Source organism: Anguilla rostrata, unplaced genomic scaffold (assembly GCF_018555375.3).
Source record: "Anguilla rostrata isolate EN2019 unplaced genomic scaffold, ASM1855537v3 scaf1175, whole genome shotgun sequence".
NCBI classification, from domain to species: Eukaryota; Metazoa; Chordata; class Actinopteri; order Anguilliformes; family Anguillidae; genus Anguilla; species Anguilla rostrata.
This window is the reverse complement of record NW_026986501.1, coordinates 1-23,891: the sequence shown is the minus strand read 5'-3', so window position 1 is coordinate 23,891 and position 23,891 is coordinate 1. Positions and strand designations below refer to the sequence as shown.

At 55.1% G+C, this 23,891-nt stretch overlaps 11 non-coding genes and 3 pseudogenes across 11 annotated transcripts; all 14 read left to right on the top strand.

Moving 5' to 3' along the window:
- Positions 1–123, top strand: LOC135247243 (U2 spliceosomal RNA; annotated as a pseudogene; the record flags this gene model as incomplete).
- Positions 124–564: 441 nt separating this feature from the next.
- Positions 565–680, top strand: LOC135247249 (U5 spliceosomal RNA). The gene has a single exon (XR_010328158.1). It is a non-coding gene; the product is annotated as a U5 spliceosomal RNA (small nuclear RNA).
- Positions 681–1,047: 367 nt separating this feature from the next.
- LOC135247253 (U2 spliceosomal RNA) lies at positions 1,048–1,238 on the top strand. The gene has a single exon (XR_010328162.1). It is a non-coding gene; the product is annotated as a U2 spliceosomal RNA (small nuclear RNA).
- Positions 1,239–1,675: 437 nt separating this feature from the next.
- On the top strand, positions 1,676–1,792 carry LOC135247247 (U5 spliceosomal RNA). The gene has a single exon (XR_010328156.1). It is a non-coding gene; the product is annotated as a U5 spliceosomal RNA (small nuclear RNA).
- A 361-nt stretch (positions 1,793–2,153) lies between these two features.
- On the top strand, positions 2,154–2,344 carry LOC135247252 (U2 spliceosomal RNA). The gene has a single exon (XR_010328161.1). It is a non-coding gene; the product is annotated as a U2 spliceosomal RNA (small nuclear RNA).
- Positions 2,345–2,770: 426 nt separating this feature from the next.
- LOC135247250 (U5 spliceosomal RNA) lies at positions 2,771–2,886 on the top strand. The gene has a single exon (XR_010328159.1). It is a non-coding gene; the product is annotated as a U5 spliceosomal RNA (small nuclear RNA).
- Positions 2,887–3,247: 361 nt separating this feature from the next.
- Positions 3,248–3,438, top strand: LOC135247251 (U2 spliceosomal RNA). The gene has a single exon (XR_010328160.1). It is a non-coding gene; the product is annotated as a U2 spliceosomal RNA (small nuclear RNA).
- A 456-nt stretch (positions 3,439–3,894) lies between these two features.
- Positions 3,895–4,009, top strand: LOC135247248 (U5 spliceosomal RNA). The gene has a single exon (XR_010328157.1). It is a non-coding gene; the product is annotated as a U5 spliceosomal RNA (small nuclear RNA).
- A 368-nt stretch (positions 4,010–4,377) lies between these two features.
- On the top strand, positions 4,378–4,568 carry LOC135247241 (U2 spliceosomal RNA). The gene has a single exon (XR_010328152.1). It is a non-coding gene; the product is annotated as a U2 spliceosomal RNA (small nuclear RNA).
- Positions 4,569–5,027: 459 nt separating this feature from the next.
- LOC135247246 (U5 spliceosomal RNA) lies at positions 5,028–5,144 on the top strand. The gene has a single exon (XR_010328155.1). It is a non-coding gene; the product is annotated as a U5 spliceosomal RNA (small nuclear RNA).
- Positions 5,145–10,962: 5,818 nt separating this feature from the next.
- LOC135247242 (U2 spliceosomal RNA) lies at positions 10,963–11,137 on the top strand (annotated as a pseudogene).
- A 425-nt stretch (positions 11,138–11,562) lies between these two features.
- Positions 11,563–11,679, top strand: LOC135247245 (U5 spliceosomal RNA). The gene has a single exon (XR_010328154.1). It is a non-coding gene; the product is annotated as a U5 spliceosomal RNA (small nuclear RNA).
- Positions 11,680–17,413: 5,734 nt separating this feature from the next.
- Positions 17,414–17,591, top strand: LOC135247254 (U2 spliceosomal RNA; annotated as a pseudogene).
- A 415-nt stretch (positions 17,592–18,006) lies between these two features.
- Positions 18,007–18,123, top strand: LOC135247244 (U5 spliceosomal RNA). The gene has a single exon (XR_010328153.1). It is a non-coding gene; the product is annotated as a U5 spliceosomal RNA (small nuclear RNA).
- Positions 18,124–23,891: the final 5,768 nt, after the last annotated feature.

Here is a 23,891-nt window from a genome sequence, read left to right as displayed (position 1 = left end):
TCCCCTATCTGGGGACTACATATTAAACGGATTTTTGAGACTGGGAGTCGGAGAAGGAGCTTGCTCCGTCCGCTCCACGCATCGACCCGGTATTGCAGTACGTCCGGGAACGGTGCGCCTCTATTTTCGGGTGCAAAGGAAATGCTTCTGCTTCTGCTTTGCTTGCTTGCTTCTGCTTCTGCTTCTGCTTGCTTTGCTTGGACAAGCAACTGAGTCCTTGTGGGGTTTTTTTTTTTTTTTTTTTAAATGAAATAAAAGAAATAGTTTATCGTGGTGTGTCGTCTTCTTTCTTTCTTTCTATTTATCTATCTATCTATCTATCTATCTATCTATCTATCTATCTATCTGTCATTCTCCGTCAGCTAGCTGGGTGAGTGAAGTTGGTTAAGTAAGTCAGCTAGCGAGCCGGTTTGCAGCGGTCCTGGCTCGCTTGCGCCCTCTGCCAGTCGGGCGGTTATAGCGTCTCCTCTCCTCTTCCGCGGATAACGCGGGGGGGGACAACTCCGGGCCTGCGGCTCCGGGCCGGGAGGGCCTACGGCGGCTGGTGACGGCGAGAGGCCACGTGTGCTCGGGTTTCTCTTCATCACGCACAAATCTTTCGCCTTTTACTAAAGATTCCGTGGAGAGGAACACTCCTGAGTTTGTGCTATTTTTGGATGCTCCGTCCGCCGGACGGGGCGACTTTTCTGTTCTTAAGAGAGCTTGTTGATGACTTGTTGCCATGTGTCCCTGGTTTGTGACTTGTCGGGTACATGTGTTATAGAGTGTGGACTGTCTCCTTGCTTGCTTAGCTAGGCAATTACATAGCTGTTCTGCGAGTGCTCGTGCAATTAAACGGCGATAAGAGAGCCTTCAGCACGTAGGTAGCTACCGTGGCAGAGGACGTGGGGCTGTGTGGGTGGAGCTGAGGTGACGGCCAGAGGTCCCGGGGGAAGCGTCGAGGGGGCCCCGGACCAATGGCGAGCGGGGACCGGGTCCGGCCGGACCCCGCGATCGGATTCCCGGCCCCCTGGGCGGCGGCGGCCAGCTGTGGCCAATTTTCAGGCCATCGCTTCTCGGCCTTTTGGCTAAGATCAAGTGTAGTATCTGTTCTTATCAGTTTAATATCTGATACGTCCCCTATCTGGGGACTACATATTAAACGGATTTTTGAGACTGGGAGTCGGAGAAGGAGCTTGCTCCGTCCGCTCCACGCATCGACCCGGTATTGCAGTACGTCCGGGAACGGTGCGCCTCTATTTTCGGGTGCAAAGGAAATGCTTCTGCTTCTGCTTCTGCTTCTGCTTCTGCTTCTGCTTCTGCTTCTGCTTCTGCTTGGACAAGCAACTGAGTCCTTGTGGGGTTTTTTTTTTTTTTTAAATGAAATAAAAGAAATAGTTTTATCGTGTGTGTGTCGTTCTTTCTTTCTTTCTATTTATCTATCTGTCTATCTATCTATCTATCTATCTATCTATCTGTCATTCTCCGTCAGCTAGCTGGGTGAGTGAAGTTGGTTAAGTAAGTCAGCTAGCGAGCCGGTTTGCAGCGGTCCGTGGCTCGCTTGCGCCCTCTGCCAGTCGGGCGGTTATAGCGTCTCCTCTCCCTCTTCCGCGGATAACGCGCGGGGGGACAACTCCGGGCCTGCGGCTCCGGGCCGGGAGGGCCTACGGCGGCTGGTGACGGCGAGAGGCCACGTGTGCTCGGGTTTCTCTTCATCACGCACAAATCTTTCGCCTTTTACTAAAGATTTCCGTGGAGAGGAACACTCCTGAGTTTGTGCTATTTTTGGATGCTCCGTCCGCCGGACGGGGCGACTTTTCTGTTCTTAAGAGAGCTTGTTGATGACTTGTTGCCATGTGTCCTGGTTTGGACTTGTCGGGTACATGTGTTATAGAGTGTGGACTGTCTCCTTGCTTGCTTAGCTAGGCAATTACATAGCTGTTCTGCGAGTGCTCGTGCAATTAAACGGCGATAAGAGCCTTCAGCACGTAGGTAGCTACCGTGGCAGAGGACGTGGGGCTTGTGGGTGGAGTGAGGTGACGGCCAGAGGTCCCGGGGGAAGCGTCGAGGGGGCCCCGGACCAATGGCGAGCGGGGACCGGGTCCGGCCGGACCCCGCGATCGGATTCCCGGCCCCCTGGGCGGCGGCGGCCAGCTGTGGCCAATTTTCAGGCCATCGCTTCTCGGCCTTTTGGCTAAGATCAAGTGTAGTATCTGTTCTTATCAGTTTAATATCTGATACGTCCCCTATCTGGGGACTACATATTAAACGGATTTTTGAGACTGGGAGTCGGAGAAGGAGCTTGCTCCGTCCGCTCCACGCATCGACCCGGTATTGCAGTACGTCCGGGAACGGTGCGCCTCTATTTTCGGGTGCAAAGGAAATGCTTCTGCTTCTGCTTCTGCTTCTGCTTCTGCTTCTGCTTCTGCTTCTGCTTGGACAAGCAACTGAGTCCTTGTGGGGTTTTTTTTTTTTTTTTTAAATGAAATAAAAGAAATAGTTTTATCGTGTGTGTGTCGTTCTTTCTTTCTTTCTATTTATTTATCTATCTATCTATCTATCTATCTATCTATCTGTCATTCTCCGTCAGCTAGCTGGGTGAGTGAAGTTGGTAAGTAAGTCAGCTAGCGAGCCGGTTTGCAGCGGTCCGTGGCTCGCTTGCGCCCTCTGCCAGTCGGGCGGTTATAGCGTCTCCTCTCCCTCTTCCGCGGATAACGCGCGGGGGGACAACTCCGGGCTGCGGCTCCGGGCGGGAGGGCCTACGGCGGCTGGTGACGGCGAGAGGCCACGTGTGCTCGGGTTTCTCTTCATCACGCACAAATCTTTCCCCTTTTTACTAAAGATTTCCGTGGAGAGGAACACTCCTGAGTTTGTGCTATTTTTGGATGCTCGTCCGCCGGACGGGGCGACTTTCTGTTCTTAAGAGAGCTTGTTGATGACTTGTTGCCATGTGTCCCTGGTTTGTGACTTGTCGGGTACATGTGTTATAGAGTGTGGACTGTCTCCTTGCTTGCTTAGCTAGGCAATTACATAGCTGTTCTGCGAGTGCTCGTGCAATTAAACGGCGATAAGAGCCTTCAGCACGTAGGTAGCTACGTGGCAGAGGACGTGGGGCTTTGTGGGTGGAGCTGAGGTGACGGCCAGAGGTCCGGGGGAAGCGTCGAGGGGGCCCCGGACCAATGGCGAGCGGGGACGGGTCCGGCCGGACCCGCGATCGGATTCCCGGCCCCCTGGGCGGCGGCGGCCAGCTGTGGCCAATTTTCAGGCCATCGCTTCTCGGCCTTTTGGCTAAGATCAAGTGTAGTATCTGTTCTTATCAGTTTAATATCTGATACGTCCCCTATCTGGGGACTACATATTAAACGGATTTTTGAGACTGGGAGTCGGAGAAGGAGCTTGCTCCGTCCGCTCCACGCATCGACCCGGTATTGCAGTACGTCCGGGAACGGTGCGCCTCTATTTTCGGGTGCAAAGGAAATGCTTCTGCTTCTGCTTCTGCTTCTGCTTCTGCTTCTGCTTCTGCTTCTGCTTCTGCGTGGACAAGCAACTGAGTCCTTGTGGGGTTTTTTTTTTTTTTTTTTTTTAAATGAAATAAAAGAAATAGTTTTATCGTGTGTGTGTCGTTCTTTCTTTCTTTCTTTCTTTCTATTTATCTATCTATCTATCTATCTATCTATCTATCTATCTATCTATCTGTCATTCTCCGTCAGCTAGCTGGGTGAGTGAAGTTGGTTAAGTAAGTCAGCTAGCGAGCCGGTTTGCAGCGGTCCGTGGCTCGCTTGCGCCCTCTGCCAGTCGGGCGGTTATAGCGTCTCCTCTCCCTCTTCCGCGGATAACGCGCGGGGGGGACAACTCCGGGCCTGCGGCTCCGGGCCGGGAGGGCCTACGGCGGCTGGTGACGGCGAGAGGCCACGTGTGCTCGGGTTTCTCTTCATCACGCACAAATCTTTCGCCTTTTACTAAAGATTTCCGTGGAGAGGAACACTCCTGAGTTTGTGCTATTTTTGGATGCTCGTCCGCCGGACGGGGCGACTTTTCTGTTCTTAAGAGAGCTTGTTGATGACTTGTTGCCATGTGTCCCTGGTTTGTGACTTGTCGGGTACATGTGTTATAGAGTGTGGACTGTCTCCTTGCTTGCTTAGCTAGGCAATTACATAGCTGTTCTGCGAGTGCTCGTGCAATTAAACGGCGATAAGAGAGCCTTCAGCACGTAGGTAGCTACCGTGGCAGAGGACGTGGGGCTTTGTGGGTGGAGCTGAGGTGACGGCCAGAGGTCCCGGGGGAAGCGTCGAGGGGGCCCCGGACCAATGGCGAGCGGGGACCGGGTCCGGCCGGACCCCGCGATCGGATTCCCGGCCCCCTGGGCGGCGGCGGCCAGCTGTGGCCAATTTTCAGGCCATCGCTTCTCGGCCTTTTGGCTAAGATCAAGTGTAGTATCTGTTCTTATCAGTTTAATATCTGATACGTCCCCTATCTGGGGACTACATATTAAACGGATTTTTGAGACTGGGAGTCGGAGAAGGAGCTTGCTCCGTCCGCTCCACGCATCGACCCGGTATTGCAGTACGTCCGGGAACGGTGCGCCTCTATTTTCGGGTGCAAAGGAAATGCTTCTGCTTCTGCTTCTGCTTCTGCTTCTGCTTCTGCTTCTGCTTCTGCTTCTGCTTCTGCTTGGACAAGCAACTGAGTCCTTGTGGGGTTTTTTTTTTTTTTTTTTTTTTTTTAAAATGAAATAAAAGAAATAGTTTTATCGTGTGTGTGTCGTTCTTTCTTTCTTTCTTTCTTTCTATTTATCTATCTATCTATCTATCTATCTATCTATCTATCTGTCATTCTCCGTCAGCTAGCTGGGTGAGTGAAGTTGGTTAAGTAAGTCAGCTAGCGAGCCGGTTTGCAGCGGTCCGTGGCTCGCTTGCGCCCTCTGCCAGTCGGGCGGTTATAGCGTCTCCTCTCCCTCTTCCGCGGATAACGCGCGGGGGGGACAACTCCGGGCCTGCGGCTCCGGGCCGGGAGGGCCTACGGCGGCTGGTGACGGCGAGAGGCCACGTGTGCTCGGGTTTCTCTTCATCACGCACAAATCTTTCGCCTTTTACTAAAGATTTCCGTGGAGAGGAACACTCCTGAGTTTGTGCTATTTTTGGATGCTCCGTCCGCCGGACGGGGCGACTTTTCTGTTCTTAAGAGAGCTTGTTGATGACTTGTTGCCATGTGTCCCTGGTTTGTGACTTGTCGGGTACATGTGTTATAGAGTGTGGACTGTCTCCTTGCTTGCTTAGCTAGGCAATTACATAGCTGTTCCGCGAGTGCTCGTGCAATTAAACGGCGATAAGAGCCTTCAGCACGTAGGTAGCTACCGTGGCAGAGGACGTGGGGCTTTGTGGGTGGAGCTGAGGTGACGGCCAGAGGTCCGGGAAGCGTCGAGGGGGCCCCGGACCAATGGCGAGCGGGACCGGGTCCGGCCGGACCCCGCGATCGGATTCCCGGCCCCCTGGGGCGGGCGGCCAGTGTGGCCAATTTTCAGGCCATCGCTTTCGGCCTTTTGGCTACGACCAAGACGAAGACGAGAAAGCGATGGCAGAAAGAGACGAAGGAGTACCGGCCCACAGGGCGCGGTTGCAGAACACCGTTCGGTTCCAGATGGAGGAGAATTCAAGAAAGCGCAAGGGCTTCAAGCTGGATTTCTGTAAAGGAGGTGCTACAAGGCGTTTTCGGGATTGATCCAGACACAGTTTTTTGTTTGCAAGACTTTTCTAATCGGGGTTTCTTCGACTTAACGTTTTATTCGGAAGCGGCGTGTTTCAATTTTCATCGGGCCTACCTTGAGAAGCGGAATGAAGCGGCAATGGAGGACATCGTGGTGCAACTGCTCTACACAAAGCCCTTGCGCCCTCTGGTTATCCACATGTACAACCCCTATGTAAGGGAAGAAGATATTTTGTGTTTTCTGCACAAGTACTGCGCTGACGTGAGGGAAGGCACCAAGATCAAGGACAGGTATGGATACTGGACGGGGAAAAGGCGGTTTAATGTGCGGTTCAGGCAAGACCCGCTGGGGGTGGGTGGCTACTCCCATCCACCGGGGGCCTTTGCAATCGGCCCTAACCGCGGGTACTTATGGTATCCAGGGCAGCCAATGTACTGTAGAAAGTGTGGGGCGTATGGGCACATTAAGGACAAGTGTAATGTGAAGACATGCAGACATTGTTTGTCGGGAGATCACGAGGCTAGGGACTGTGTGGCTCCAAAGACATGCAACCTTTGCGGAAGTGGGGAGCACCTTTTCAGAAACTGCCCGGAGAGGAAGACCTCATACGCTGAGATGCTAAAGGCAGGACCTGCAGGATTGGGCGGGGGAGGAAGACCGACTAGGCCAGCAGTGGGCGCTGGCGCGGTGGAGGAGACATCGGCCAGGGCGGCAGCTGCCACGGGTGCCCCAGCCCAAAGGAGGGAGGAGGAGCTTGTCCAGGATGTGGCTCCGTCTGGGGACCAACAGCAGGGCACGGTGGAGGCGGCTGAGCGGGCAGGGAGTCCTGATAACCAGACCGATGGAGCGGAGGCAGGGGAGACAGGTCAGGCAACTGGAGGGACGGAGAGGCGGGACGCAGCACCGGAAGGTGGCCATGAGGCAGTTCCTGTGCTGGCCATGGATCCTGGGCTGGAAGAGGGCCCAGCGGAGGCCCCCGCGGGGAGACCAGGTGCAGTCCCAGGCGACGGCACGAAGTCGGACCCTGCCGGGGCTGAGGACACGGTGCGGGAGGAAGGAGCAGGGGCCACCGTTGAGAGTCCAGGGAAGGTGGCGAGGGCGGGGTTCTTCAAGGTTTTCGGGCCGGTGACCACGCCACCCCAGGCGACAGTTTCCACCGAGCCAGGAGACGTGGAGGAGGAGAAGGTGATGGAGGGAGAGGACGGGGCGACCGCAGGCGGAGAGGCGGGGGCGGCGCAGGGAGGATCCTTTGACCTTTTTGCCCGGGAGGCAGTAGGGGGTAAGGAGGTGAGCCTGTCTCCTACGGCAGAGGAGGTCGGGCGGCTTACGACCGCGGACTTGGAAACACCTGCGCTGTGGGGCGACAGCCCTTTCACGGATGAAGAGGAGATGGAGTGGGCCCGACCAGCTGGGAGGAAGAGGAACAGGTCAGGAGAGAAGGGAGGGCCGCAGGCACAGAAGGCTGCATGCCAGGTAATTCTGGCCAACAGGTATGTGGTGTTGGGGGACTTGGAGGAGGAGGCCGGGTCGCCATCCGGACTTATTGAGGGGTGGGACGTAGAAGGCCTGGCAAAGGCCATGGGAATGCCCTCAGGCCAAAGGGGTGGAGAGGGTGAGGGGGACATGGACGGACGATAAGAAAGAAGCGTGGCTAGTATTTTAATTCCTTGTTTTTCCATGGAATTGTCAGTAATGACGTTAAATGTGCGTGGCCTGAGAGACCATGCCAAAAGGCTGTCAGTTTTCGACTTTATTGCCTCTGTAAAGTGCACAATTTGTTTCATCCAGGAAGCGCACCTGAGGGATGAGGGGGATGGGAGGAGGTATACGAGGGAGTGGGGAAGGGGGGGGGGTGTGTGGAGTGTGGGGGGAGTTCACTCCACGGGGGTAGGGATTTTATTTGGGGATAGGGGGGTGAAGGTGGAAAGGGTCTTCACGGTGGTGCAGGGGAGAGTGGTGGGGGCGGACATTACGGTCGGGTGCTTAAAATTAAGGGTGGTGGGGGTTTACGGGCCTCAGACGCCAGCAGAGAGGAGGGAGATGCTAGATAGGATGCAGGCCCATTTTGCTACCAATAGACAAGTCATAGTGGGGGGTGATTTTAATGTGGAATTGGGCAGGGTGGGAGACTCTAGCGCGGAGAGCATCAGGAACCTTCTCACAAAGTTTGCCTTGGTGGATGGGGGGAAGGCGGTGATGCCCCGCCTGGATGGGCCGACATGGCGTAACTCGCGAGGGGTGATGCGTAGGCTGGATTACATATTTTTTTCTAAGTCTCTGTGTGTGCGGTCTGGGAAAGTCGTGCCTGTCTTCTTTTCAGACCATGATGGGGTGTGTTTCAGTGTGGTGTCTGATGCACCTGTGTTTGGGCCTGGGTACTGGAGGCTGAATATTTCAGTTCTCCAGGAGGAAGCCTTCAGGTGTGGGTTTGTGGAGTTTTTGAGGGGCCTGTTTACACTAAAGCCACTTTTCGGCGGGGTGATTGAGTGGTGGGAGGCGGTGAAGGCCCGGATACGGGTCTTCGCCAGTAGATACTGCAGGAGGAGGGCGAGGGAGGGAAAGAAGGGGGTGAGGGCCCTGCAGAGGCAGCTGGAGAGGGTTTATACGGAGGCAAATCAGGGGGGTGCTTTTGACCATACAACGTGTGAGACGCTGAAAGGAAGGCTTAAGGAAGTCTATGAGAGCAGGGCCCGGGCGTATATACGGTGCTCGAGGCATGACTTCCTCGAGCAGGATGAAAAGTGCACTGCGGGGTTCTTTAGCACCGCGAAAGACGGCAAGGCTAAACAGGTTTTTAAGGGGATCAGGGATGGGGCGGGAATAGTTGTTACTGACCCCGGACTGATGACGGGGGTGGCCACCGAGCATTTTAAAAAAGTTTTTAAGGAGAGGCAGGTAAGTGCAGAGCAAGGGGAGGTTTTTTTAGACTTTTTAAAGGTACAGGTGCCAGCAGAGCTGGTGGCGGGCTTGGAAGCGCCTCTCACCCTCGGTGAGCTGGGGGGGGCTCTCAGGAGGATGGGGAAGAGGAAGGCGCCGGGCATAGATGGGTTGCCGGTAGAGTTATATGTGGAGTTCTGGGAGGTTTTGGGGCCGGCGGTTCTGGAGGTGTTGACTGGGGTGCTACATACGGGACAGCTGGGAGGAACTATGGCGACAGGGGTCATCTCCCTAATCTACAAGAATGGGGAGGAGAGCGAGCTGATGAACTGGCGACCGCTCACCATGCTCACAGTAGAATACAAGCTGCTGGCAAAGGTGCTGGCAGATCGCATGAAGGTGGTGCTCCCACAGGTGGTGAGCACTGATCAAACCTGCGGTGTGGCTGGCCGTTCCACAAGATGGAACCTGCAGCTTATAAGAGACGCAATAGCATGGGTTAACGACAGGAATTTGCCTCTTATGGTTGTGGCCCTGGATCAGGCCAAGGCATTTGACCGGGTAAATTGGGACTTCCTGTTCAAAGTATTAGGGAAGCTGGGGTTTGGTGAAAAGTTTGTGGGATGGGTGCGCACTTTATATAGGGGGGTGGGTAGTGTGGTAAGTATTAATGGGCACTTGGGTGAGCGCTTACAGTTAAGGTCAGGGGTGCGCCAGGGGTGCCCCCTGTCACCGTTGTTGTATGTGGCCTATATGGAGCCGATGGCAGCAGCAATGAGGGCAGACACTGGGGTGAGGGGTTTTTTAGTCCCAGGAAGCGGGGGAGTCCGCGTTAAGCTGTCACAATATGCAGATGACACCACACTTTTATTAGACAGGGATAAGTGTTTGGTGAGAGCGCTGGAAATTTTCCAGAGTTTTGGGAAGGGGTCAGGGGCCAAAGTAAATCTGGAGAAGACCGCGGTGAAATACTTTGGTACATGGAGGGGGAGGACAGATGTACCAGGGGGGCTGACGTTGCGCGAAGGCCCATTGAAGATACTTGGGGTCTACTTTGACACGAATAACAGCGCCACGGTCAACTGGACAGGGCGCATTGCCAAAGTCCGGAGGAAATTGGACTTGTGGAAGGCCAGAGCCCTGACCTTCACAGGAAAAGTGCTGGTCTTGAAAGGTGACGTTTTGCCCAGCTTAAACTATCTGGCGTATATTTACCCGCTCCCGGCTAGCATGAGAAGGACCCTGACAAGGCTTGCGTTCAGTTTTATATGGGGGGGGGCGTATGAGTATGTGGCAAGAGCGAGGATGGTGGCTGGGATTGGGGAGGGGGGGAGGGATGTGCCGCACCTACCCCTAAAGCTGGACTGTATTTACATAGCGCACATTTTGAGCCAGCTTGCTAGGCCAGGGGAGCATGTGTCTGGGCATTTTTTAAAACTGTTTTTTTCGTACCAGGCCAGACATCTGATAACGTGGTCCAACCTGGGGCCTAGGGCGGAGCAGCAGCCTTGGCATTACCAGCATGCCACCAAGTGGCTGCGGGCCCACCCAGAGGCGCAGGTATGGAAGGCGGAGCAGGGTGTAAAGGGGCTGTACGGGAGGTAAGGAGAAGAATGGCAGGGGAGGCGGTGGTAGGTATCCCGCAAGTGTCTGGTTGGGGGTGCAGCCCAAAGGGCTGGACAACAGCTTGAAGGACCTGAACTGGCTGTGCCTACATAGGAAACTGCCAGTGAGGGAGATCCTTCACAGGCATGGGCTGGCAAGGTCGGCGACATGCCCGAGAGCATCCTGTGTGGAGGAGGAGACCGTTAGGCACCTGTTTTGGGGATGCCCTTTTGCTGGGGTGGTGTGGGCGAGAGCGGCGGGCATCATAGGACGGATGCAAGGAGGGTTTAGCCTCACATGGGCACGGGTGGAAAGGGGGATTGGGAGGGTGGTGAGTGATGGGAGGACACGGGCACTACTGTGGCTGATTGTGAGCCTGTTTAAAAAGGGTCTGTGGGAGGCAAGGCAGGGCCTGGTTAAAACAGGGAAGGACTGGGGGGTGGAGGGGGTGGTAAGGAGGGTGGAGGGGGATCTAAAAGGGAGGATCGGGAGGGATGTGACGAGATGGGGGCAGCATGCTGCTAGGGAGCGGTGGAAGGGGGGCCTAGGCTTCCTAAAGTAAAGTGCACCCAATGTGTTTTATTATGAAGTTATTATTTTTTCTTAGTTCATTTATTTACTTTATGATTTCTTTGGTTTGTGTGTTGTTGTTTTGGGTTTACAGAGGGCTGACAAATGCGAGCCGTGTATGGCTCTGCTTTAGTTGGGGTTTGTTTGGAGGGCGCGTCTAGGAAAGGTTACCATGTCCAGGGGTTTGTAAAAATGTGAGGAAGGTCTCTGGGTAAGTACGATTAATAAAAACTTTTATAATCAAAAAAATCTGTTCTTATCAGTTTAATATCTGATACGTCCCCTATCTGGGGACTACATATTAAACGGATTTTTGAGACTGGGAGTCGGAGAAGGAGCTTGCTCCGTCCGCTCCACGCATCGACCCGGTATTGCAGTACGTCCGGGAACGGTGCGCCTCTATTTTCGGGTGCAAAGGAAATGCTTCTGCTTCTGCTTCTGCTTCTGCTTCTGCTTCTGCTTCTGCTTCTGCTTGGACAAGCAACTGAGTCCTTGTGGGGTTTTTTTTTTTTTTTTTAAATGAAATAAAAGAAATAGTTTTATCGTGTGTGTGTCGTTCTTTCTTTCTTTCTATTTATCTATCTATCTATCTATCTATCTATCTATCTGTCATTCTCCGTCAGCTAGCTGGGTGAGTGAAGTTGGTTAAGTAAGTCAGCTAGCGAGCCGGTTTGCAGCGGTCCGTGGCTCGCTTGCGCCCTCTGCCAGTCGGGCGGTTATAGCGTCTCCTCTCCCTCTTCCGCGGATAACGCGCGGGGGGACAACTCCGGGCCTGCGGCTCCGGGCCGGGAGGGCCTACGGCGGCTGGTGACGGCGAGAGGCCACGTGTGCTCGGGTTTCTCTTCATCACGCACAAATCTTTCGCCTTTTACTAAAGATTTCCGTGGAGAGGAACACTCCTGAGTTTGTGCTATTTTTGGATGCTCCGTCCGCCGGACGGGGCGACTTTTCTGTTCTTAAGAGAGCTTGTTGATGACTTGTTGCCATGTGTCCCTGGTTTGTGACTTGTCGGGTACATGTGTTATAGAGTGTGGACTGTCTCCTTGCTTGCTTAGCTAGGCAATTACATAGCTGTTCCGCGAGTGCTCGTGCAATTAAACGGCGATAAGAGCCTTCAGCACGTAGGTAGCTACCGTGGCAGAGGACGTGGGGCTTTGTGGGTGGAGCTGAGGTGACGGCCAGAGGTCCCGGGGGAAGCGTCGAGGGGGCCCCGGACCAATGGCGAGCGGGGACCGGGTCCGGCCGGACCCCGCGATCGGATTCCCGGCCCCCTGGGCGGCGGCGGCCAGCTGTGGCCAATTTTCAGGCCATCGCTTCTCGGCCTTTTGGCTAAGATCAAGAGGATTACAGCGATGACGACGGAAGACGGAGGAGTGCCGGTCCACAGGATGCGGCTTCAGAATACTGTGCGGTTGGAGATGGCTAGTAATGCTCAAAGAAGAAAGGATTTCAACATTGATTTTTGCGTCAAAGAGTTGTTACAAGGAGTCTTTTCCATTGACCCGGAGAGTGTGTTGTGTCTGCAAGATTTTTCAAATAGAGGTTTCTTTGACCTCACCTTTTTCTCGGAAGTTGCATGCTTCAAGTTTCACCGGGCCTACATGGAGAAAAAGGAGGAAGCCATTTTGGAGGGGATCGCGGTGCATCTGCTATACACCAAGCCGCTGCGTCCATTGACCATTCACCTCTACAACCCCTTTGTAAAGGAGGAGGACATTTTGGGATTCCTGGCAAGGTACTGCAGCGACATCAGAGAGGGCCGCAAGGTAAGAGACAAATACGGGTTCTGGAATGGGAAAAGACAGTACAATGTGCGCCTTAAACCTGACACTAAGGGGGTGGGAGGTTTAACCCACCCGCCGGGGTCGTTTGCAATTGGGCCAAACCGAGGCTACTTATGGTACCCCGGACAGCCGGTGTACTGCAGGAAGTGCGGGGGGTTTGGACATGTGAAGCAGGACTGCACCGAAAAGAAGTGTAGGCACTGTTTGGCGGAGGACCATGAGGCGAAGGACTGCACGGCCCCAAAGGCCTGCAACTTGTGCGGAAGTGGGGAGCACATGTATAGGAACTGCCCAGAAAGGAGAGTCTCCTATGCCGCCATGCTTGGGGCGGGGTCTTCAGGCGCAGGCGGGACTGGAAGCTATGGCAGGCCAGGTGCGGCCCCTGGTGCAATGGAGGTGGTACTGTCGGCGGAGGTGACTGGGCCGGGCGTTGCAGTGCTGGAGACGGAGGTGGTCCCTGCGCAGGCAGCAGCCTTCGCCGAGACGCTGGCTCCTGGCTCGGTGGAGGCGGGGAAGGTAGCGGTACCTGAGGTGCGGGAAGCAGCTGCAGAGGAGGCGACAGGCCTGTTTCAAACGCCTGCTCCAGAGGGGGCCCTAGCGGAGGCGCCGGTGGAGAGGTCAGGCCCAGAGCCAGGGATGGTGCACGTGACGGATCCAGTGGAGGCCCCGGGGGAGGTCGCCGGAGCAGGGCCAGATGCAGTGGTGACTGGCGGGTCTGGGGGATTCTACAAGGTCTTTGGAGCTGTGGGTGCGAAGCCCTTGCTAAAGGGGGCTTCCACAAAAGTAACCTCGGAGAAGAGGGAGCAGGGAGAAGCGCAGATGGCGGTCAGCGGAGGGGACGGTGTGGAGAGCGGGTCACCTGACCTGTTCCCACAAGAGCAAGCAGGCACCCTGGCGGAGGGCCTTTCTGCCACTGCAGAGGCAGTGGGGCTGCTGACCACAGCAGACCTGGAGACCCCCGCGCTGTGGGGGGACAGCCCGTACAGCGAAGGGGAAGAAATGGCGGACTGGGCCAGAGCGGCAGGAAGGAAGAGGAACAGGTCAGGAGAGAAGGGAGGGCCGCAGGCACAGAAGGCTGCGTGCCAGGTCATGCTGGCCAACAGGTATGTGGTGTTGGGGGACTTGGAGGAGGAGGCCGGGTCGCCATCCGGGCTTATTGAGGGGTGGGATGTAGAAGGCCTGGCAAAGGCCATGGGATTGCCCTCAGGCCAAAGGGGTGGAGAGGGTGAGGGGGACATGGATGGACAATAAGAAAGAAGCGTGGCTAGTATTTTAATTCCGTATTTTTCCATGGAATTGTCAGCAATGACTTTAAACGTGCGTGGCCTGAGAGACCATACCAAAAGGGTGTCAGTTTTTGACTTTATTGCCTCTGTAAAGTGCACAATTTGTTTCATCCAGGAAGCGCACCTGAGGGATGAGGGGGATGGGAGGAGGTATACGAGGGAGTGGGGAAGGGGGGGGGGTGTGTGGAGTGTGGGGGGAGTTCACTCCACGGGGGTAGGGATTTTATTTGGGGATAGGGGGGTGAAGGTGGAAAGGGTCTTCACGGTGGTGCAGGGGAGAGTGGTAGGGGCGGACATTACGGTTGGGTGCTTAAAATTAAGGGTGGTGGGGGTTTACGGGCCTCAGACGCCAGCAGAGAGGAGGGAGATGCTAGATAGGATGCAGGCCCACTTTGCTACCAATAGACAAGTCATAGTGGGGGGTGATTTTAATGTGGAATTGGGCGGGGTGGGAGACTCTAGCGCGGAGAGCATCAGGAACCTTCTCACAAAGTTTGCCTTGGTGGATGGGGGGAAGGCGGTGATGCCCCGCCTGGATGGGCCGACATGGCGTAACTCGCGAGGGGTGATGCGTAGGCTGGATTACATATTTTTTTCTAAGTCTCTGTGTGTGCGGTCTGGGAAAGTCATGCCTGTCTTCTTTTCAGACCATGATGGGGTGATTTTCAGTGTGGTGTCTGATGCACCTGTGTTTGGGCCTGGGTACTGGAGGCTGAATATTTCAGTTCTCCAGGAGGAAGCCTTCAGGTGTGGGTTTGTGGAGTTTTTGAGGGGCCTGTTTACACTAAAGCCACTTTTCGGCGGGGTGATTGAGTGGTGGGAGGCGGTGAAGGCCCGGATACGGGTCTTCGCCAGTAGATACTGCAGGAGGAGGGCGAGGGAGGGAAAGAAGGGGGTGAGGGCCCTGCAGAGGCAGCTGGAGAGGGTTTATACGGAGGCAAATCAGGGGGGTGCCTTTGACCATACAACGTGTGAGACGCTGAAAGGAAGGCTCAGGGAAGTCTATGAGAGCAGGGCCCGGGCGTATATACGGTGCTCGAGGCATGACTTCCTCGAGCAGGATGAAAAGTGCACTGCGGGGTTCTTTAGCTCCGCGAAAGACGGCAAGGCCAAACAGGTTTTTAAGGGGATCAGGGATGGGGCGGGAATAGTTGTTACTGACCCCGGACTGATGACGGGGGTGGCCACTGAGCATTTTAAAAAAGTTTTTAAGGAGAGGAAGGTAAGTGCAGAGCAAGGGGAGGTTTTTTTAGATTTTTTAAAGGTACAGGTGCCAGCAGAGCTGGTGGCGGGCTTGGAAGCGCCTCTCACCCTCGGTGAGCTGGGGGGGGCTCTCAGGAGGATGGGGAAGAGGAAAGCGCCGGGCATAGATGGGTTGCCGGTAGAGTTATATGTGGAGTTCTGGGAGGTTCTGGGGCCGGCGGTTCTGGAGGTGTTGACTGGGGTGCTACATACGGGACAGCTGGGAGGAACTATGGCGACAGGGGTCATCTCCCTAATCTACAAGAACGGGGAGGAGAGCGAGCTGATGAACTGGCGACCGCTCACCATGCTCACAGTAGAATACAAACTGCTGGCAAAGGTGCTGGCAGACCGCATGAAGGTGGTGCTCCCACAGGTGGTGAGCACTGATCAAACCTGCGGTGTGGCTGGCCGTTCCACAAGATGGAACCTGCAGCTTATAAGAGACGCAATAGCATGGGTTAATGACAGGAATTTGCCTCTTATGGTTGTGGCCCTGGATCAGGCCAAGGCTTTTGACCGGGTAAATTGGGACTTCCTGTTCAAAGTATTAGGGAGGCTGGGGTTTGGTGAAAGGTTTGTGGGATGGGTGCGCACTTTATATAGGGGGGTGGGTAGCGTGGTAAGTATTAATGGGCACTTGGGTGAGCGCTTACAGTTAAGGTCAGGGGTGCGCCAGGGGTGCCCCCTGTCACCGTTGTTATATGTGGCCTATATGGAGCCGATGGCAGCAGCAATGAGGGCAGACACGGGGGTGAGGGGTTTTTTAGTCCCAGGAAGCGGGGGAGTCCGCGTTAAGCTGTCACAATATGCAGACGACACCACATTGTTATTAGACAGGGATAAGTGCTTGGTGAGAGCGTTGGAAATTTTCCAGAGCTTTGGGAAGGGGTCAGGGGCCAAAGTAAATCTGGAGAAGACCGCGGTGAAATACTTTGGTACATGGAGGGGGAGGACAGATGTACCAGGGGGGCTGACGTTGCAGGAAGGCCCATTGAAGATACTTGGGGTCTACTTTGACACGAATAACAGCGCCACGGTCAACTGGACAGGGCGCATTGCCAAAGTCCGGAGGAAATTGGACTTGTGGAAGGCCAGAGCCCTGACCTTCACAGGAAAAGTGCTGGTCTTGAAAGGTGACGTTTTGCCCAGCTTAAACTATCTGGCGTATATTTACCCGCTCCCGGCTAGCATGAGAAGGACCCTGACAAGGCTTGCGTTCAGATTTATATGGGGGGGGGCGTATGAGTATGTGGCAAGAGCGAGGATGGTGGCTGGGATTGGGGAGGGGGGGAGGGATGTGCCGCACCTACCCCTAAAGCTGGACTGTATTTACATAGCGCACATTTTGAGCCAGCTTGCTAGGCCAGGGGAGCATGTGTCTGGGCACTTTTTAAAACTGTTTTTTTCGTACCAGGCCAGACATCTGATAACGTGGTCCAACCTGGGGCCTAGGGCGGAGCAGCAGCCTTGGCATTACCAGCATGCCACCAAGTGGCTGCGGGCCCACCCAGAGGCGCAGGTATGGAAGGCGGAGCAGGGTGTAAAGGGGCTGTACGGGGAGGTAAGGAGAAGAATGGCAGGGGAGGCGGTGGTAGGTATCCCCGCAAGTGTCTGGTTGGGGGTGCAGCCCAAAGGGCTGGACAACAGCTTGAAGGACCTGAACTGGCTGTGCCTACATAGGAAACTGCCAGTGAGGGAGATCCTTCACAGGCATGGGCTGGCAAGGTCGGCGACATGCCCGAGAGCATCCTGTGTGGAGGAGGAGACCGTTAGGCACCTGTTTTGGGGATGCCCTTTTGCTGGGGTGGTGTGGGCGAGAGCGGCGGGCATCATAGGACGGATGCAAGGAGGGTTTAGCCTCACATGGGCACGGGTGGAAAGGGGGATTGGGAGGGTGGTGAGTGATGGGAGGACACGGGCACTACTGTGGCTGATTGTGAGCCTGTTTAAAAAGGGTCTGTGGGAGGCAAGGCAGGGCCTGGTTAAAACAGGGAAGGACTGGGGGGTGGAGGGGGTGGTAAGGAGGGTGGAGGGGGATCTAAAAGGGAGGATCGGGAGGGATGTGACGAGATGGGGGCAGCATGCTGCTAGGGAGCGGTGGAAGGGGGGTCTAGGCTTCCTAAAGTAAAGTGCACCCAATGTGTTTTATTATGAAGTTATTATTTTTTCTTAGTTCATTTATTTACTTTATGATTTCTTTGGTTTGTGTGTTGTTGTTTTGGGTTTACAGAGGGCTGACAAATGCGAGCCGTGTATGGCTCTGCTTTAGTTGGGGTTTGTTTGGAGGGCGCGTCTAGGAAAGGTTACCATGTCCAGGGGTTTGTAAAAATGTGAGGAAGGTCTCTGGGTAAGTACGATTAATAAAAACTTTTATAATCAAAAAAAAAATCTGTTCTTATCAGTTTAATATCTGATACGTCCCCTATCTGGGGACTACATATTAAACGGATTTTTGAGACTGGGAGTCGGAGAAGGAGCTTGCTCCGTCCGCTCCACGCATCGACCCGGTATTGCAGTACGTCCGGGAACGGTGCGCCTCTATTTTCGGGTGCAAAGGAAATGCTTCTGCTTCTGCTTCTGCTTCTGCTTCTGCTTCTGCTTCTGCTTGGACAAGCAACTGAGTCCTTGTGGGGTTTTTTTTTTTTTTTTTAAATGAAATAAAAGAAATAGTTTTATCGTGTGTGTGTCGTTCTTTCTTTCTATCTATCTATCTATCTATCTATCTATCTATCTATCTATCATTCTCCGTCAGCTAGCTGGGTGAGTGAAGTTGGTTAAGTAAGTCAGCTAGCGAGCCGGTTTGCAGCGGTCCGTGGCTCGCTTGCGCCCTCTGCCAGTCGGGCGGTTATAGCGTCTCCTCTCCCTCTTCCGCGGATAACGCGCGGGGGGACAACTCCGGGCCTGCGGCTCCGGGCCGGGAGGGCCTACGGCGGCTGGTGACGGCGAGAGGCCACGTGTGCTCGGGTTTCTCTTCATCACGCACAAATCTTTCGCCTTTTACTAAAGATTTCCGTGGAGAGGAACACTCCTGAGTTTGTGCTATTTTTGGATGCTCCGTCCGCCGGACGGGGCGACTTTTCTGTTCTTAAGAGAGCTTGTTGATGACTTGTTGCCATGTGTCCCTGGTTTGTGACTTGTCGGGTACATGTGTTATAGAGTGTGGACTGTCTCCTTGCTTGCTTAGCTAGGCAATTACATAGCTGTTCCGCGAGTGCTCGTGCAATTAAACGGCGATAAGAGCCTTCAGCACGTAGGTAGCTACCGTGGCAGAGGACGTGGGGCTTTGTGGGTGGAGCTGAGGTGACGGCCAGAGGTCCCGGGGGAAGCGTCGAGGGGGCCCCGGACCAATGGCGAGCGGGGACCGGGTCCGGCCGGACCCCGCGATCGGATTCCCGGCCCCCTGGGCGGCGGCGGCCAGCTGTGGCCAATTTTCAGGCCATCGCTTCTCGGCCTTTTGGCTAAGACCAAGACGAAGACGAAGAAGGCGATGGCAGAAAGAGACGAAGGAGTACCGGCCCACAGGGCGCGGTTGCAGAACACCGTTCGGTTCCAGATGGAGGAGAATTCAAGAAAGCGCAAGGACTTCAAGCTGGATTTCTTTGTAAAGGAGGTGCTACAAGGCGTTTTCGGGATTGATCCAGTCACAGTTTTTTGTTTGCAAGACTTTTCTAATCGGGGTTTCTTTGATTTAACGTTTTATTCGGAAGCGGCGTGTTTCAATTTTCATCGGGCCTACCTTGAGAAGCGGAATGAAGCGGCAATGGAGGACATCGTGGTGCAACTGCTCTACACAAAGCCCTTGCGCCCTCTGGTTATCCACATGTACAACCCCTATGTAAGGGAAGAAGATATTCTGTGTTTTCTGCACAAGTACTGCGCTGACGTGAGGGAAGGCACCAAGATCAAGGACAGGTATGGATACTGGACGGGGAAAAGGCGGTTTAATGTGCGGTTCAGGCAAGACCCGCTGGGGGTAGGGGGCTACTCCCATCCACCGGGGGCCTTTGCAATCGGCCCTAACCGCGGGTACTTATGGTATCCAGGGCAGCCAATGTACTGTAGAAAGTGTGGGGCGTATGGGCACATTAAGGACAAGTGTAATGTGAAGACATGCAGACACTGTTTGTCGGGAGATCACGAGGCTAGGGACTGTGTGGCTCCAAAGACATGCAACCTTTGCGGAAGTGGGGAGCACCTTTTCAGAAACTGCCCGGAGAGGAAGACCTCATACGCTGAGATGCTAAAGGCAGGACCTGCAGGATTGGGCGGGGGAGGAAGACCGACTAGGCCAGCAGTGGGCGCTGGCGCGGCGGAGGAGACATCGGCCAGGGCGGCAGCTGCCACGGGTGCCCCAGCCCAAAGGAGGGAGGAGGAGCTTGTCCAGGATGTGGCTCCGTCTGGGGACCAACAGCAGGGCACGGTGGAGGCGGCTGAGCGGGCAGGGAGTCCTGATAACCAGACCGATGGAGCGGAGGCAGGGGAGACAGGTCAGGCAACTGGAGGGACGGAGAGGCGGGACACAGCACCGGAAGGTGGTCATGAGGCAGTTCCTGTGCTGGCCATGGACCCTGGGCTGGAAGAGGGCCCAGCGGAGGCCCCCGCGGGGAGACCAGGTGCAGTCCCAGGCGACGGCACGAAGTCGGACCCTGCCGGGGCTGAGGACACGGTGCGGGAGGAAGGAGCAGGGGCCACCGTTGAGAGTCCAGGGAAGGTGGCGAGGGCGGGGTTCTTCCAGGTTTTCGGGCCGGTGACCGCGCCACCCCAGGCGACAGATTCCACCGAGCCAGGAGACGTGGAGGAGGAGAAGGTGATGGAAGGAGAGGACGGGGCGGCCGCAGGCGGAGAGGCGGGGGCGGCGCAGGGAGGATCCTTTGACCTTTTTGCCCGGGAGGCAGTAGGGGGTAAGGAGGTGAGCCTGTCTCCTACGGCAGAGGAGGTCGGGCGGCTTACGACCGCGGACTTGGAAATACCTGCGCTGTGGGGCGACAGCCCTTTCACAGATGAAGAGGAGATGGAGTGGGCCCGACCAGCTGGGAGGAAGAGGAACAGGTCAGGGGCAAAAGAAGGTCCGCAAGCCCAAAAGGCAGCGTGCCAGCTGGCGCTGGCCAACAGGTATGAAATGCTGGGGCGGGAGGGTGAGAATTCAGGCTCAGACCTCGAGATGGAGGTGGGCTCGGCGTCGGGACTTATAGAGGGGTGGGATGTAGAGGGACTAAAGAAGGCCATGGGGATGTCCCCAGAACAAAAAATGGGAGTGGAGGAGGGGGAAGAGAAGAATCCTGCCCGCTAATGGCCCACCATCACAGATGGAGATCTCCATCATGACTCTAAACGTGCGAGGACTGAGGGGTCCTGTAAAGCGAAGGACAGTATATGACTTTATAGCCTCAGTCAGAAGTGACATATGTATAGTACAGGAGGCACATATGAGGGACGAGGGGGATGTAAGAGTCTTCACGAGGGAGTGGGGGAGGGGGGGCGCGGTGTGGAGTGTGGGGGGTGTTCACTCTACGGGGGTGGGAATATTATTTGGGGACAGGCAGGTAAGGGTGGAGAGGGTATTCACAGTAGTGCAGGGGAGGGTAATGGGGGTCGATGCCACAGTGGGGGGCACAAAATTGAGGGTGGTGGGAGTGTACGGGCCACAAACGGTAGCAGAAAGAAAGGACATGGTGGAGAAAATTGTACCGCACCTAGCCACTAACAGGCAAATAATTGTGGGGGGGGATTTTAATGTAGAAGTGGGCAGAGCGGGAGACACGAGTGCAGAGAGCCTCAGAAGTCTCCTGGCCAAACTGGACCTGGTGGACGGAGCGAAGGTAGTGTCGCCCCGCCTTGAAGGACCCACGTGGCGTAATTCACGTGGGGTCGCTCGCAGGCTGGACTATGTTTTCTTTTCCAGGCCCCTGTGTGTGCTGGCAGGAAGGGCCATCCCCGTATTTTTTTCCGACCACGACGGGCTGCTCTTCCGGGTGAAATCAAACGCGCCCGTCTTTGGACCAGGCTACTGGAGGTTGAACGCGAGCGTGCTGCAGGAGGAGGAGTATAGGGGCAGTTTCGGCATGTTCTTCAGGGGGCTGGTGAGTCTGAAACTGATGTATGAAGGGCTGACGGAGTGGTGGGAGGCAGCAAAGGAAAGAATACGTGTGTTCAGTGTGCGGTACTGCAGAAGGAGGGCGAGGGAGGCGGAGAAAGGCGTGAGGGGCCTGCAACGCCAGCTGGAGCGGGAATATGGAGTGGGCAACCAGGGGGGTGCCATAGATCATGCGGGCTGCGACACGCTCAAGGCCAAGCTCAGGGAGATTCATGAGGGCAGGGCACGTGCTTACATCAGGCGGTCAAGGCACGAGTTTGTAGAGGAGAACGAAAAGTGCTCTGCAAGTTTTTTTAGCTCGGCAAGAGGCCGAAAAGCAAGGCAAGTTTTTACGGGAATTAGGGACAGAGCGGGGAAAATAGTAACGGAACCAGGGGAGATGACCAAGGCGGCAACTGAATTTTTTAAGGATGTGTTTCAGGAAAGACAGGTAAGTGAGGAGAAAGGAAGGAAGTTTGTAGAAATATTAAAACAGAGAGTGCCGGCAGAGATGGTGGAGGGCCTGGAGGCCCCGCTCACTCTTGGTGAGCTAGAGGGGGCACTAAGGAGGATGGGGAAGAGAAAGGCCCCAGGAATAGATGGGTTGCCAGCAGAATTTTATTGCACCTTTTGGCACATAATAGGACCAGATGTCCTGGGAGTGCTTCAAGAAGTGCTGGGCACTGGCCGATTGGGGGAGACAATGGCTAAAGGGGTCATCTCCCTAATTCACAAAAAGGGAGAGCAAAGTGAGCTGGCCAACTGGCGCCCGCTCACAATGCTCACCGTTGAGTACAAGCTGCTGGCGAAGGTGCTAGCGGACCGCATGAGGGCGGTACTCCCGCATGTGGTCAACGCCGACCAGACGTGTGGAGTGGCAGGGAGGTCTACTAGGTGGAACCTCCAGCTCGTCAGGGACGCCATAGCCTGGGCAACAGAGAGGGACTTGCCCCTGATGGTGGTGGCACTGGATCAGGCCAAGGCCTTTGATAGAGTAAGCTGGGGGTTTTTGTTCAAAGTGCTAGAGAGGTTGGGGTTCGGGGAAGTATTTAGAGGGTGGCTGCGTACACTGTATAGGGGAGTAGGGAGTGTGGTGGCGGTGAATGGGCACCTGGGCGATTTGTTTAAGTTAAGTGCTGGGGTGAGACAGGGGTGTCCACTTTCACCTTTGTTGTATATATTGTATATAGAACCACTGGCAGCGGCCATTAGGGCGGACGTAGGGGTGAGGGGTTTTTTGGTTCCGGGCAGCGGGGGTGCACGGGTGAAATTATCACAATATGCAGACGACACGACACTTTTGTTAGACAGGGATGAATGTCTAGTGAGAGCACTGGAGGTGTTTAGACAGTTTGGTGAAGGATCAGGGGCAGAGGTTAACATTAAAAAATCAGCAGTCAAATTTTTTGGCAGATGGAGGGAGAGGAGAGACGTACCGGGGGGGCTAGCCTTATGCGAGGGGCCCCTGAAAATCCTGGGAGTGAAGTTTCAGGAAGGGGGCAGCGCCACCGCCAATTGGGCTGAGCGCATTAAAAAAGCAAGTCAGAAGCTCGCACTATGGAAGGGCAGGACGCTCACCTGCACTGGTAAGGTCCTGGTGGTCAAGGTAGACCTGATGCCAGCCCTCAACTACCTGGCATACGTATACCCGCTGCCAGCTGCGATGAGGAAGGGCCTCATGCGGATGGTGTTCAGTTTTATATGGGGCGGTGCATATGAGTATGTCGCAAGAACGCGCATGGTAGCCGGCATTGGAGAAGGGGGAAGGGATGTGCCACACGTGCCATTAAAGCTAGACTGCATGTTCACATCGCACATACTGAGTCAGCTGGCAGGGCCAGCAGTACATGTGTCGTGGCACTTTCTGAAGCTGTTTTTTTCCTACCAGGCAAGGCATTTAATGGCATGGTCTAACGCAGGGCCCAGGGTGGAGCAGCAGCCGTGGTACTTCAAACATGCAAAGACATGGCTGAGGGCATACCCGGAGGCGCTGTCATGGAGGGCAGAGCAGGGGGTGAAAGCGCTATATGAGGAGACCAGGAAGAGGGTGATAGGGGGTGCGGTGCCAGGGGTTGGCCCAAATGTGTGGGTTGGGATACAACCAAAGGGCCTCGACAACGGGCTGAGGGATCTTAATTGGTTGTGCCTACACAAAAGGTTACCGGTACGGGAGGTATTGCACCGGCACGGGCTGACCAGGTCCCCGGCATGCCCGAGAGTTTCGTGTACGGAAGAGGAAACGATCAGGCACGTGTTTTGGGGGTGCCCGTTTGCTGGGGTAGTGTGGGCAAGAGCGGCGGTCATAATAGGAAGGGTGGAGCACGGGTTTAACCTCACATGGGCCAGGATAGAGAGAGGTATCGGGAGGGTGGTGGGAGACAGGAGGACCAGAAACCTGATTTGGCTGGTAGTCAGTCTATTTAAAAGAGGGTTGTGGGAGGCTAGGCAGGGGCTGGTGAAGGCCGGGAAAGACTGGGGGGTGGAAGGGGTGGTAAGGAGAGTGGAGGGAGACTTGAGGGAAAGAATCAGGTGGGACGTTAAAAAATGGGGACAACATGCTGCTAGAGAGCGGTGGAAAGGGGGTTTAGGCCTGCTATGATCAACGGTAAGGAAGGAGTAAAGTGACAATTGTATGGTGAAGGCCAGTTTTCGTTTGGCTTGTGGTTTGTTTTGGGTTTTGGTTTTGTTTAGGCGGCCAGTGCCGCAAAATAAAAGGTATGTGTGCCCCGGGTGGTTGTAATGTGGAGATGTGTCTTGTGTAAGCATGT